Genomic DNA, 16,472 nt, shown 5'->3' on the forward strand with positions numbered 1-16,472 from the left:
TCCTTTCCTACTCCTCCTCTCCTACCCCGGAAGAAGGTGGAGGAAGAGAGGAGGAGGAGGAATGGAGGGAAGGAGCTGTAATTGGGGAAATGGGACAGCTGATCCCTTTTAGATAGGATGTTGACCATAGATGAACTGAGCCAATCACAACGCTCACTTTATGTGTAAATATTACACAACGCATATGTAAATATTAAATTATTTTAATAGTAAAATATGATTTCATCGAATGTAATAAAACAAATAACAATTATTAATAAGTAATACATTTAATAATTTTAATTTTTAATTTTAATACATTTAATTAATATTATATTTTGCATAAATGTTAAAGTAAAAAAAAAAATAGATTTAACAGCATCATTGGAACATTACTACCACACAGCAAAATATTTAAATATTCCAATAAAATCCTGCTTACTCCCAGGCATTTTGGATGCATTTATCTGGCCAGTGATATATATATATCATGTTACAAATATGGGATCATTCTTGAGAATGTTCTATGGGATCACTCTTACTGAGCATACAGCTTATCTAAACTAAAAAATATACTACTGTTTTACTGGCTGTTTAGATAGATAAGGAACCTAGTTAATAAATATGCTTATGACGTATATTTGTGCGTTGCCTTCTCCATTCCCGCGTGCTTTGTGGGCGTGGATGCAGTGATGTCATTCAAAAATCCTTAAAAGTCTTCCGGAGTAGGAAGCTTTTATGTTTCCTCCGTTGGAAGCCTCCTAGAGGAGAATTTTAAGCGGCTTCTTTCATCTCCTACGGTATTCGGACAGGCGGCAAGATGGCGTCACGAAATCAGTTTCCGGGTCATGGAGGAGAGGAGGAGGATCGGTAGGAAAAAGGAGACACTTTTGGGGTTTCTGGACGCAGCCCTTGTCTAGCTCTGAGGACCCAAGGTGGCCATAAATATGCCTGATTTACCAAATCAGCTGACTTCATAATTGCCTGACCCCTCCCATACAAACGGAGAAAGGAGAAAGGAAAAGACTACACCAGGACTACACTGACATAAACTTTTAAATTAATATCTGTTAACGTTTGTGGCCAGCTGGGTAAAAGGAGGCAAAAGTGTTTTATTCACTGGTAAAACACACCAATAGTCATCAAGACAATCTCTTTAGTGTCCTAAGGGCAATAATCCTTTTTTTTTTATTTTTCAGGTCAGTATTTGAATCTGTATTATTTAGGGACAGTTATCATCTAGTTAAGATCTTTTGTTTAGATTGTGAACATTTGGATTAGTAATAAGCCTGAATTGTTTGTTTGTTATACTGGTTTGTCCAACAACACAGTTCAGTCCAGCACAATGTAGTTTGCCCTGCCAGTGAGTTGTTGCCTGGAGAGCGATTCCAGGAGAGCGATTCTAGAAGAACAATACTAGGAGAGCAATTCCAGTGATAACTAGAGGACCAGTGAGTTTTTTGGCTTTTCACGGTCACATGACATCGCCTTCAGTAGCTCCTCCATTTCCTCTCACTGTTGTGTTTACGTGGATCTCCGTGAAAACGCACACCCAAAGTGTAATTACGGTGCGTATCACAAGATAAGTAGCTATTTTATTAAACGCAAGGTGATGAAAAAGAAGGTCATTCATCCTGTAATTTTCTTAGAGAACGTCTGAGAAAAACATGCACATGATTGTTCTGGACGGGAATAAAATCACAGAGAACCCCGCCATTAAAGAAGAAAATACCCCTGGACCCCCTGAGAAACAAATCCTGTCCATATAGGGCTTTACACATGACCTGTGCTGTCTGCAGCTACTGAAATTTTTGTTTTCCTCCTCCATACACACCTCCAGTGTGGTCACACTACCTGGTTGCACATGGCTGGCAACTCCCTGCCTCCCATGCATGGCAGGATCTGCTTAAAATCTGTATTAAACTGTAAAAGATTAAATAATAAATCTTGCATTTTTGTCAACAGAGTTGTGCTGGTAGAAAAGTGAAGAAAAATAAAGGCGGTTCCTTATAGTGACCAAAATATGAAATGCTTTTTTGCACATCTGCATGAAATAAAGAAAGAAAGAAAGAGGGAGTGAGAGAGAAAGAAATCCTGTGGTAGTGTGAGTCTTGTGGTTTGGAAGAACCTTGCTTAAATAGCAGACTGTAGTGGGACATTATATAGTTCCAGAGCGATGTGAGACCTCAACTGGTTTAGTTTTATTTTCAGTACAAAAACAACAAATAGTATACTGACATATTTACACTGACTTATTGCAACAGGAAAAGGGAAATTACAGTAAACTTTAGGTCAAGAGCCGTGCTAGAGGTTTATATTTGTCTTGTTAGAATCACACTGTACCCTTGATGCGAAGCCAAACTGTGTGCATGTCAGCAACTACGTGAGTGTTTTTGTGCCTTTCGGCATACGGGTGAGTTTATGTAGGAGTGAAAAGTGGGTGCTTGAAACAGAGGGATGATACGGACTTTTTTAAAAATAACTCTCTCTCACCGCTGCTTTCATTCCCCCTTTTCTCTTTCTCTTTTTAGACACCTTTTTTTCTTCTGCGCTTATTTAAAAATCGCTCCTCTTCACCCACACTGGTAAATACGCATTCACGGTAGAAGAAGAGTAATTATAGCTCTGGTGGACAGTGCCATTATTCCGGAACTAGTGTTTCATGTGAACTGTAAGTGTGTAGAATTGTTCTTTAAGCTGTCAATTAGCCAGAATTAGGGGGCCTACACACACTTAATGACGCAAGGACAACGCAGTACATGCGTACCCACGTAGATTTCATTCGTCAAGGAGGTGTGTACACTGATGAAGCGGGTCTGGTTTGGAAACATCAAATAGGGGAAAAAATGGACGCTTATCTATTTTCGACTGCAGCAAACGCAGAGAAGTTTTGGAACTTTGACTCATAGCTCTCTAGTCCCCGTGACTCATGTCCTGAAATGGAAACAGTGAGTTGAGTTTCGGATTGCTGCGTCAGCCCCATCATGGTGTTGTCACCATAAAAAAAAAATTATAGTGACGCTATTCAAAAGGACAATAAAGGTTACCAAGAATAATAATAACTAATATGGGCAGTATTTATTGGGTACATACAGAAGAACACATACAGAAGTAGTGTTTAATGCATGAACACCTTGGCATAAAATTGTAGAAGTTTCTAATAGTGTCCTGCAATAATCCATCCCATGCAGCTCGTAAGTTCTCAACCAATTCCTGCAGAGTTTGTGTTAGAGGTGTATGTACGCCTGTCACAATGATAATATGTAATCATATTATTGATTTATTATATAATATATGGGCATGATTTCAATAATTGTAATAATCATGATGTCATCCATTGTGTTTGTATATTTGTTAACACACAAATGCACCGAAGATCAAAGGTGATCCGGCATTGTATGAAAGTGTACTTAACACCATGACAACAAACTGTTGTAAAGAGGACATAGTTAGTGTTAAGGATAGTTGTTGTAATGATGTGTCTGCTTGTTGCTCTGTGTCATGTAGCCATCTGCCAATGGTGCTGGCACTAACTAAAATTAAGAGACCACTTCAGTTTCTGAATCAGTTCTGATGTTGCTCTTTATAGGTATATTTTTAAATAAAATTAACATTGTTGTTTTATTCTATAAACTACGGATAACATTTCTCCCAAATTCCAAATAAAAGAGCATTTATTTGCAGAAAATGAGAAATGGCTAAAATAGTTAAGAGTTTAAAAATCATAATTTGGTGAAATAACTGGTTTTTAATCAGAGATTTCATTCATCTTGGCATGTTCTCCTCCACCAGTTTTACACACTGCTTTTGGATAACAAGCAGTTATCCAAGCAGTTCAGCTTGGTTTGATGGCTTGTGATCATCCATCTTCCTCTTGATTATATTCCAGAGGTTTTCAATTAGGTAAAATTAAAGAAACTCATCATTTTTAAGTGGTCTCTTTTTTTTCCAGAGTTTTATATGGTGTTTGTGTATCTACATATATAAGGAGATATAGAGAGAATGTACACACTGAGTGACTTTAAGAGTAGGAGAGAAAAAGTAAAAGGATGAGAGAATGAAAAAGGAGACAATTAGGAGCACAGAAAGGGGGTGGAGAGAAATCTTGACCTTACTAATCTCTGTTAAACAAACTGACCCAACAATTCCAGTGTCTGAGCATTTCCTCCTGTACTGCTACAGGAAGAGTCTGGAAGTGGTAGAAAAGGAACGGGGAATTGGGAGCTGGCAGTTCGCTCGGACTGGGAATTAGTGGGCTGGTAGTTATTAATAGTGTGTCAGGTAATTAATGTGAGAAAGTATGGAGTGTGGGAGTTGGGAGAGGGTTTACCACAGAGAGACGCCCGGTGTGTTCTAATTACTGCTGATGACAGTACGGCCCGCTGTTTCCAGTTAGGCATGATTTATGGATTCATGTTGCTAAAAGCATATTATGTAGATAATACAGTATCTCCACATTTACAGCAATTATACAATTACAAAACCAACATCAGATGCTTTATTAATAGAAGTGTTTCATGATTCACCACAAGCTTAACAGTAGAGCTGCAACGATAAGTTAACATAATCAAAACGTCACTTCTACTGATTTGTTGGCCTGATTTTAATATTTTAGTGTCAACATCTTGCTAATTTGAAATCTAATTTACCGGGGGGGAATCAGATTTCTCTGCTGCCAGGTTACTCACAAGCACTAAAAAACAAGATCATATCCCTCCTGTTCGTTACTGGGTCCAGTTAGTTCTTTTATTTGTTTTTAAAGCCGTTGCATGGGCTTGCACCATCTTACATCACTGAACTCCCAACTACCTTCATAATCTACCCTGCCCTCTCCCAACACGCTGACTTTTTTTTCTGGAGCAATTCACTTGTGGTTAGAACATAATCTTGTCTCTATCCAACCCATCTATCAAACATACTTTTATTTAATTGAGCTAAACTGATGATAATACACTGCTATGAAAAAATGCTGTCTCTGCTGCTCCATACTGCTGTCTCTGCTGCTACAACTGTCTTGTAACGTATGCATACTTATATTATATTTCTATGTCACATCAGTCACTTTCGTAATCGATGTCATTGCACTTTACTCTGTTAATTATTTAATTATTTATGACCATTAGCAACATCTACTGCACTGCTCCGTTTACAGATAGATCCTTACCTTGTATAGCTAGTTTTTTTTTTATAGCCTTATATATTTTCTATTCTTCTGTGTTTTGATTTGTCTGAGTATGTTTCTTATTGTAAGGTCCTGGCCCTGTTCCCTGTCTGTCCTCGTGCCTGTGTTGTCCCACGTGACCCGTGCCCCTGTGTTCTGCCTGTGTTTTTCCACTCACCTGTGTTCTTTTGTAACTCCACCCCTTCGTTCCAGGTGTTTCATGTTTCCTGTGTGTGTGCACCTCTATTTAAGGTCCGTGTTCCATTTCCCCGGTGTCGATCCTTGTACGTTTATCGTCTGTCAGTGTTCCGTGTTTTCCCGAGTTTCCCCAGTCCTGTTTGCAGTTAAATCCTTGTGTATTGTGTATCCTGTTTTCGTTAAATAAATCCCCTTTATGTTTGCATTTGCGTCCGCCTCCTCGTCCTCCCTGCACCCGCAGCCTGACACTTATTGTATTGTGTTGTTGCTGCTGGATGCCTAAATTTCCTTCGGGATAAATAAAGTATCTATCTATCTATCTATCTATCTATCTATCTATCTATCTATCTATCTATCTATCTATCTATCTATCTATCTATCTATCTATCTATCTACTGTTTACATGCACAGTATGTGCTGTGTTCACTGCTCACATCTGAGCTGCACGTCCCAAACAAACACTGAAAACACTGTTTGAAAGCAAATTTTCAGCATTCTTTTTTTGTTTGCACATTTTGATGCGTTTACGTTTATGCCTTCTGTGTCCATAGGAGCCTTTGTCTCAAACCGTGTGGAGAGTCTTTGTCTCAAACTGCACGCTTTAAGATATTTATCCTCTTGCACAGTTGTGCATCGGGGCCTCCCACTCCTGTCCTTGTTAGAGCTAGTTTGTGCTACCCTCTGAAATGAGTAGTTAACTAGCAACAGCTATCTCATATTGAGTAGCCTTTCTTTACCACAACAATAGACTGATGGACCTCAAGCTTATAGGCAAGCCAACAACTGCTGATGCTTCAGATACTAAAATAACCTTGAATGTCATGCTCCTTTTCATGCTCCCTTGTAAGTGTAAGTGTAAGTTTAAAAAGTGTGTCCTAACAATCAACTAGTCTTAACATTCTTAACTTAGAATGCCAGCCTTATCAGGAGTTAGAGAATTGCTTATAATAGGACTATATACGAAATATGCCTCTATACAAAAATAGGTTGCAAACAGTTTATTTAAAAAATATATACATACAAAAAAATTCTGTAATGGACAAAATTTGATGTGAATTGCATTAGCATGTGTTTTGCAAGTGAAAATTGCAAGTGATCCCACACTTGTGTTTTTGTGTGTGTGTGTGTGTGTGTGTGTGTGTGGTTTCACAGTTCTTGCTCCATAGACTACAGACGGTGACCTTTTCCGTTGGCTAAATCTTCCTGCAGTTTAAGTAAGTGTAAATTTCAAGTGAAATGTCATCTATGCCTTTTAAGCTCCCATTCTGGGATTTTTAATATGTAATAGCAAATATGCTGTGGCACACCATAAAGCAATGCTGGAATTCACTGAGACGCTGCTATTAACAAATGCTTTTAAAGTGCTATTAAAGTGATGGCTTTTCACTTCCGAAACCTACTACGTTTATGTGCTAGTTTGGTCAGGGGTGCACAAACTGTATTACTGGTGTTAACCAATGTAGTATTTTACTATGGAGGACGAAAAATTACATAAGTATAAATTACGTATAAATAAATAAATGCACATATAAATGGATGAATGAATAAATAAATACAGATAGATAAATGAAAATATATATTTTTAATGTATTTATTTATATTTATTGATTGATGTATTTTCGCATTTATCAGTTTATGTTTATTTATTCATTTATTTATTTCAACAGGTATTTATTCATTCATTTATTTTAACATGTATTTATTTATTCATTCATTTATTTCAACATTTATTTAAATCTACATTTATATTAATCTTAATTTCTTATCAATTAAACCATTTTTTTATTATTTATATTTTTATTTACTGTTCTTTTAAAATTATTCAATGTAGTTATTGTTTTCTTTATCATGTCAGTCTCTGTTTTTGTAAATGCTCAGCTACATTAATAATGAGGGTTGCCATAAATGTACTTCCGAGTCAAAATAAAGGTTGATTGACTGATTGATGGATTGATTGATTTTTTTTCATTTCAGTATTTATTTTTAAATTTATTTATTTCAACATTTCTAAAAAAAAATGCCTACATTTCTTTATGTATTTATTTATTTCAACATTTCTTTATTTCTGTATTTCTGTAGTTGTATGTTAATTAGCTAGTTAATCCTATTCTTGCTCTGAAGCAGGATTGGTCAACTGGTGAATCAGACAGAAGCAACAGGTTTCTCACTTCAGCACTGTACAGCGTTTATTTATTTATACTTATGAGATTTTTCTTCCTCTGTATTTCACAGCCCTAAAAAAATTATAATAAAATGGACACACTCCTGAAAGCACTGGGTACTTTGCTGTTATTATTTGTTGGGTCAAAGCTGTTGGGTAATGTCCTCAGTGCTTTGTAGTTTAGTCACTGAGTAAATTGTATGTTGTATGACTATTTTCAGTCAGGTTATTTTAGATCAAATTAATAACAGCCAACTGAGCTCATTTTCTCATAGGTCTAGCTGACCTTCTTATTCTTAACCGACAATAAAGGGACAGATTTTTACTTCAGTGGCATCATAATGTGTGTGTGTGTGTTCTTTTTCCATTCTAGCCCAACCTAGCACAATTGGCTGCAATTGAGTTGCTTTTAAGCAGCAGGTGGGTAAAAACCTTTAACCCTGCTCGGCTGAAATAACCAGTGCAGCGTTGCCATGTCATCATTTTTAACCCAGCAGTTTAGGAATTGAAATCAGAATCAAGATAAAAATATAAAAGCAAAATAAAAATAACTTACCCCAAACTGATAAACATTAATAATATTGAGTTTAAACTGTAAAAATCTATACTCCACATGCAGTGATGTCAGTAACGCGTTACTCTAATCTGACCCTTTTTTTTCAGTAACGAGTAATCTAACGCGTTACTATTTTCCAATCCAGTAATCAGATTAAAATGACTTATCCAAGTCACTGTGCGTTACTCTCTCTCTCTCTCTCTCCACCTTACTTACACACACACACACACACACACACACACAAACCACACTCCCTTCCTCATCCCCCCTCTGTTTATGCGAAACACACACACACACACCACGCAGCGACACAAACGAATCCATGGAGGCAGGCGAGAGAAGCGCTTTTTGTAGCAGAGGTTTGAGAAGCTTCTGTTAATGAGGTACAACCATTGGTTTACTCACCCCACTCCACTGTTTCACTCTTAACATGTGATTATAAAATAAAACTAAGCCAAAATAACAAAAATACACATGAAGTAAGCCTAGACCATATACACGGTTTTGTTTTGTAAAACCACTCCTTGCTGCCCTGCTGAGAACAACAGGTTTAATGTTCAGATTTACAATGTTAAATATGTCAGGTCAAGAAAGACTTTCTTTATTTTATATTTTTTATAAAAACTAGTACTTATGTTAAGGGAAATCAAGAAAAAACATTTTATTTTTTATAAAAAGTAACTTAGTTACTTTTAAAATTAAGTAATCCATAAAGTAACTAAGTAACTAAAAGGAGTAATCAGTAATCGGATTACTTTTTCAAAGTAACTATACCACACTACACCTCACTATATAACTATACCTCTCTGTCCACATGTAAACACATGTAAAATAAGACGTTTCCAAGAGAAGAAGTTTTAAAAAGAAAAAAAAAAAAGAACAGATTTTATGAAGTTGTACTGGAGCAGTGCACGCAGCAGCTTGTCACATGCTAACACGCACTGAATAGGTTAAGCCGTGGTTTTGGCACTGCTTGTCTGTTTCTCGTGCAGAAACAGACAGCCGTGTCTGCAGCATTCAGAGAAAGACAAGCCTGTCCAACGAGAAAATGAACTGTATCACCGCTTTAATTCGCGACAGCAATTTCCTTCTGGTGCCCGGTGCTCAGGAACAGGCCTGACACTGTGATTGGGAGTGAATAACTGCAGTGAATGCTGATGCAACTTCTGCAGGCAGTCTTCCAGCTAACTCGACAGGTTAGAAGTTTTTTTTGTTGTTGTTTTTACTGAAAATGTATTTCATGGAGGAGAAGATGCTGGGAACAATAAAGCTCACTTACTGGCTTTCTATTGGCAGGCAGAGTGCCCAAAACTTCAGACTTTAGAGGAGCAGTGAAGGTGTGTTTGCTCTCGCAAAGCACAGTCTCACACACACACTCACACACACAGTTCCAACAGCGCACCTGCTATAATGCTGTAAGTGGATTGATTTGGAAAGATATTGAGAGAAATCGAAGTTTTCTTCTATGCGCTTCCAGCTTTTCCAATCAATACTCCCCCTACGTCCTCCACTCCCACTAACCTCATCCCCCTCTTCAATTGATTTTCACTACCCAACACTCATTCTCCTTCACACTTCATGACGTATTCATTACATAAAAACACTGACTGACACAGCACACCTCTCCATAAACACACTATAACCCCCATATCCGAGGGCTTGTCTTAAAAACATACATTTTACAGTTAGTAAAAAAGTGCTTTTACTGAAGAGGCAGTTTTAGGCAGTTGCTATGCTGCTGCTACATGATCAGTAGTGCGAGTTGTTTTGTGCTGGGTGGTTGATACAGCCTTGCTAGGAGGTTGCCATGGTAGGGGCAGTAGTGGTTCAATGGTTAGAGCACTAGGTTATTTATGACAGGGTTTTTTTTTTTCCTTTCTTTACTAAGGCTGGGTGCAGCAGCATTAGCATTAGCCACTCACCACAGCTCTAGCGGTACGTAAATGCCACTCTATAGCGCTACACTGAGGAACACTGAGTGTTTCGGTAACCCAGGGCGCTATCTGCTAGCGGTTCGTCCCACATATAGCTTGTTTTAACATGGTAAACATTAGGGTTGTCACGATTCTCTAAATCCTTGATTCGATTTTATTTCAGATTTTAGGGTCACGATTCAATTCGATTCGAGATTTTCTTTTTTTTTACAGCAGAGAGGCCTATGCCAGTTTTAGATTAGACTATGGTCAGTCATTGGTTTGATTCATCAAATGTACAATATCTTATTTAAAAAGGTGGGCTTGATATAAGTGATGCAAAGTGATACAAGTGATCTGTAATACACCACATTAGGCACTAATGGTCAAGATATATATGTAATGCCATCTAGTGGCTTTTTTGGTAGCAGCAGTGTGCACTATTAAAACAGCAACATAACAAAAAATAAAAAAATACAGGAACAGTCATGTACAAAATAAGAGAACAATTAGAGCCTCAACAAACTGAACTCTATCCTACTATAACAGTTAAACATGAAAATTAAGTCTAAGACTTTTTTGGTCCCTGAGAATGACAAGTTTTTTTCTTTAATAAAGATATATTATTAACTTTATCTGAGAGAAAGATGCTCCTTAAGGTACCAAAACTATTAACATTTTTAAGGCTAGACAAAACGACTGTTATTTTTATATTTTCAGGTTTTTCTTTAAGAAGATGAGAATGTCCACATTCTCTGGAGAAAGAGCTGCTCTTTGAGCAGTCACAATGTCCGCGGCGTCGGCTACAGTGTGCTGCGCCATTTGCATAGCGAGCGCATGCTTGCATAGCTTAGAGGGAGGGATTGTCGATTCTCTTTTTGACTTCGAGGCTCAAGACCATGAAATAATTTCAATCGATTTCGATGAAATATAGAAATCGTGACACTCCTATTAAACATGCAGACTACAGTTTGATATACTCACCTCTAAACGGCGAAAAAGCTAGCACTGCAGTTAGCGGTTAATGCTAATGCTGCTGCTCCTAACCTTAGTGCTGGAGAAACCTAATTGAAAACTCACCCTTATAATGCTGTACTTCTGAGGAGTCATAAGGAGTCATAATACTTATAATGCTCTTTAATACCTGACTGATAGCGTTTAATACATAAAGCGCACCTGATCATAAGGCATACTGTCTTCTGGGAAAATTAAAGGATTGTAAGTTTGCCTTATAATGCAAAAACTGAACAAACATAAAACAATGTTCCAAAAAAATTAACCACAAATCGAAGATGCATACATATAAACTAAACAAATAAACACCCCAAAAAATAAAAGTAAATACGGTAAATAGCAAAACAAATGCAAAATAGACTGCTTTCAAGAATATTGCAATATCACAATATAGAGTTTTTTTTTTATTATGTCCACATTTTGGCGATATTATCATGTACAGTACCATATGTTACACCCCTAATATTTTATCCTGAATATTATTTTTCATCACGATAACTTTTGTGCTAAATCTTATGTATCCCCACTAACAATGAAACAAAAACTTTGCAAAAATTCAATTTTAGTTTGCTAAATCATCTAAAAAAGGCACTTTATAGCAATCCAGACCAGAGTAAACCAGTGTTGTAGCAGTGGAATCTAGTAAATTAGAGGGTCTTGTGATATTCTGGGGGAAATGTATGTAGGGCAAACAGTATTGGGTTCAGGACCTCAGAGGTCTGTTCAGGTTTCCACCAGCCAGTTTCTGGCTTTAGGCTGCATACTGGGGCTACTTTACCCAACACGAACAGCCACATCCTTCAGCCAAATAGATCTACCCATAGGTAAACACCCCCTGTACAGTAGATAACATTTCATCATCAGAGTGACCACACGGTGATAATTACCGTTTTTAGCATTTATATTCTGCACTACAGGCATATGTTATGGGGCTCAGGGTCAGGTTTCTGGGTCAGTCGAGGCAGAGGAGGACGTGAAGCTGTTAATTTTTTATGAGTAAGACGTCTCCAGGTTATTCAGCCCTGCTTCAATCTATGGCTCGGCTTGAATCCTGAAACAGACTTTAATAGGCAGCGCTGGATCATATCTATGCATTATGAAGCCATCTGGGTTATATATGACAACTGCCCTAATAGAGAGAACTATTAGAATGGCTGTAAATTTTATCCAGGCTCTTTAATGCTTAAGCCTTTATTAGGAAGGCTAAACCTGAGCCTAGCTTTGCTCTTTAAACACGGACTCCACAATGTCAGATATAACAAACGGATCAGAGGCTTGCAGATGTAAAAACAAGACTCAGGTTTAAATATGGTAATAATGAGCTCATGCAGTGAGAAATGAGATGAACAACATTGTAAAACCTATTAAACACCAAAGTAGCAAACCAAACAGGGAGACCAGATCCAAAAAGGGCAAAACCAGGGAGAATGAACACATTACATTACGTAACATTAAGCAAACGCTTTTTTCCAAATCAACTTACAAATAAAGATGTACAAAGTAGACATAGACATTCAGGACAAAAATATTTTAGACCGGGCCTAAAGAGGCCAAGGGAAATACTGGGATAGAGAAGGACGAGAGGGAGAGCAGGAAATGAGGTTAGAAGTAGTTAGTTTGTTAGAGATGTTAGGAGAATAGGTGCTCTTTGAAGAGCAGTGTATAAGACTGGTGGAGGAGAACATGCCAAGATGCAAGAAAACTGTGATTAAAAACCAGGGTTATTCCACCAAATATTGATTTCCGAACTCTTAAAACTTTATTAATATGAACTTGTTTTCTTTGCATTATTTGAGTTCTGAAATATGGGTGGGCGATATGGCTCTAAAATAATATCACGATATTTCAGGGTATTTTTTTTTTTGCGATAAAGATATACTTGGCGATATAGGAAAACTAAAATAATTCAGTGTAATATAATAGTATAGTGTAGTATAGTATAATCGTATAATCATAATGTGGCAAAATAAATAATATAGCATAAAATAATATAATGCAGCAAATAATATTGCAGAATATTTAGTGCATGCATTTAAACTGCAAACTAAAATAATTATACAATAAATACACCTAAAGCTTCACAGTAAATAATAGACTACTATTATCACAATATGTTTTTTTAATATCATGATATTTCTGTGTCACGATATATTGTATACAAAACTTTTTTGTTATTTCAGCCATTTCTTATTTTCTGCAAATAAATGTTCTAAATGGCAATATTTTATTTGGAATTTGGGAGAAATTATATCTGTAGTTTGTAGAATAAAACAATGTTCATTTTACTGAAACATATACCTATAAATAACCTATATAATATAAATAGAATCAGAGAAACTGATTCTGAAACTGAAGTGGTCTCTTATTTTTTTCCAGAGCTGTATATTAAATTTCAGTACTAACAACCAAAACTTCATTTTGGTTGTTGCAAAATAATTCAGCATATTTTCAGTGTCTACTGAAATGAATATTAACTTTGTGCATCTGTTGTTTTATGAATGAAAAATATGTCAAACAGTCCAATCAATTCTCACAGAATTTGCCAAGGCTCCCAATTCTGTTCAACTCTTTCATTACTTCCTCACTAAACATGCAAATGTATAAAGCACTTTCACACCAGGAGCCAAAAACCAAACCCTGCTTCCAAACCCACAAACATAATATGATGAAAGCGTGTGATGAACGGCGGTGAACTATTTTTGCATAAAGATTAACTATGTGCGATTTTGCACTGTGTCATGCTGAGCTACAGACACTGCTTTAAAAACTGCACCATCAACATTTCATAACTCGGAAAGATGATATGTAGCATGAAGTCAGAGTTTTCCAATCTGGCCTGTTTGGCTAATAAATGTATTTTCAGCTAAATTACAGGGTCTGGAGAAGTGCTGCAGAAAAGTGCTCTCCAAGCCTTCACAAAGTTTAGAAATAAGCCAAGTTAAATTGCCTGGAAGACTTCAGAAAGTTAAGGGATTGGTGTGTGTGTGTGTGTGTGCATCGTTCAACTATTTAGCGTACTTTGCACAAGGAGCTGCTGTATGGGAGAGTAATGCAGAAGAAACCTTTTCTGGGCACACACAAGTGATTTCTCTGTGTAAATTTCTCTCACATGTGAATTTAGCAGCACTAATTCGATTAAATTTACCATGGAATACCATTCCTAAAGAAAATTTGTAATTAAAATTGCACTGCTGAGACAAAATAAATTAAAACCTTTTCTTCAGTTCTGGCCACAAAATATAATTTCCCTCCATCTCTAATTAATACTCTTGATTTCAGAAGAACATTGGCTGATAAGAGATAAGAAAAAAGGTTTGGAAATGAATCACAGGATATGGGTGTAACGGTACGTGTATTCTTTATGAAACCGTGACGGTACGGGGGTCACAGTTCAGTTCGCGCAAACGCACGCAGAATACACGGTGCGGTAAGTCTATAGGCTGGAGACGTATAGACTATGCTGTATGTTCGACGCAGAAGTATAAATTGGGCTTAACATGCTAGCGCAGATTTGGTGGCATCATCCAGACCTACCAAAAACTATAACTAATAAAAAAGTAGCTTCTACCCAACTACTTATCCCCACTGCTTTTAAGCAGCCTTTAGATGTGAAATCAGACATGTCCCAAGCCATTGCTGAAGTTTTTTTATTTGGAGCCTACTGTAAACTGTAAAACATGCAGAGGAGTGTAAAACAAAACGTGGTTATAATTAGGGCTGCACGATATATCGTTTAAGCATTGTCTTCGTGATGTGCACATGCGCAATCGTCACATTGCAGGATGTGCAATGTCATGTAAGGCAAATCAATTTTATTCTTGACACAAGAAGTAGATACACAGTGCTGTATCTGTGTCTGTGTGACTGAAAGGCTGCTGCTGCCTGAGAAGCTTGTGGGGGAGGAGTAAACACGAGGTAACTGCATGGCTTCCATCCAGATGGTTGGGCATGTACTTGTAAACACACATGTTGAAAGCTGTGCACCTCAGTCCAGCACAGTTTTGCGCAGATATGTCCAGTTACAGCTGAATTTATGCTTTTAATCCCAGAAAAAACGCTCTTATTTAAAAAGCCTGATTAAAGGGCCGATTATTGTTGTTTTGCTGTTTTCCTCGGGTTTTGAGTGCTCAGCGCTGATTCAACTTTTGATCCGTATTGCTATATATATTGCTGAAAAAAAAAAAAACATTTGCATTACATTTGCAATGTATTTTTTTCCTATATTGTGCAGCCCTAGTTATAATGAAGTTCCATAGTTCTCATGAAGTTAATTAAGGTAAGGCTTTACAGAATGCCCAGCCACTTTAATTTTTCCATCAAATATACTGAAAACATACTAAACCGTGGGGTTTATACCGTGGTTTGAAGTGAACCGGGAATTTTACTGCTACACCCCTATCACAGAAGAACAAACTGCAACAGCTTTGTTACATAAATCTGCAAGAACAATATATACAGGGGTTGGACAATGAAACTGAAACACCTGTCATTTTAGTGTGGGAGGTTTCATGGCTAAATTGGACCAGACTGGTGGCCGATCTTCATTAATTGCACATTGCACCATTAAGAGCAGAGTGTGAAGGTTCAATTATCAGAGTAAGAGCACAGTTTTATATTTAAATTTAAATATTGCAATGCACACAACATTATGTGTGACATACCAGAGTTCAAAAGAGGACAAATTGTTGGTGAACGTCTTGCTGGCGCATCTGTGACCAAGACAGCAAGTCTTTGTGATGTATCAAGAGCCACGGTATCCAGGGTAATGTCAGCATACCACCAATAAGGATGAACCACATCCAACAGGATTAACTGTGGATGCAAGAGGAAGCTGTCTGAAAGGGATGTTCTGGTGCTAACCCGGATTGTATCCAAAAAATATAAAACCACGGCTGCACAAATCACGGCAGAATTCAATGTGCACCTCAACTCTTCTGTTTCCACCAGAACTGTCCGTCAGGATAATGAATTATTGTGGTCTAAAACCAGGTGTTTCAGTTTCATTGTCCAACCCCTGTACATGTGTCCCAAAAATACCCTGACCACAGAGAGACAAAAAGTCAGGCAGTGACCACAAAATAACACAGAAGACTGAGCAGCTGTTTAAACTACAGAGCTGCTGGAGTTTAGAAGTTCATGAGGTGAAGAGTTCAGCAGAATCTACAGGGCCATCATTTACACACTTGATGATGATATAAAGACATAAAAGATGCAGCAGAGTGTAAGTGGAGGAATTAGGAATAGAAATGAAGAAAGGAAAAAAGAATAAAAAAGAAATCTCAGGAAGAGCAGAGAGCTGAAGGAAAGAACTCTGCTGCTGCTGCTTCACTCTGATTATGAGTGGCTTTGCTTAGGCAAAATGTCAGGCCATTTACTGCAGATATAGAGACAAGCGGGCGAAGCTGGAGCTTTACATTACCACACAACAACGGCTCTCCATCAGCCTGAGGACCTGAAGCAATTCTGGCTACAGCTCAGGGACAGAAATGA

The sequence above is a fragment of the Astyanax mexicanus genome, chromosome 12, assembly GCF_023375975.1.
Source record: "Astyanax mexicanus isolate ESR-SI-001 chromosome 12, AstMex3_surface, whole genome shotgun sequence".
Taxonomy (NCBI): Eukaryota; Metazoa; Chordata; class Actinopteri; order Characiformes; family Acestrorhamphidae; genus Astyanax; species Astyanax mexicanus.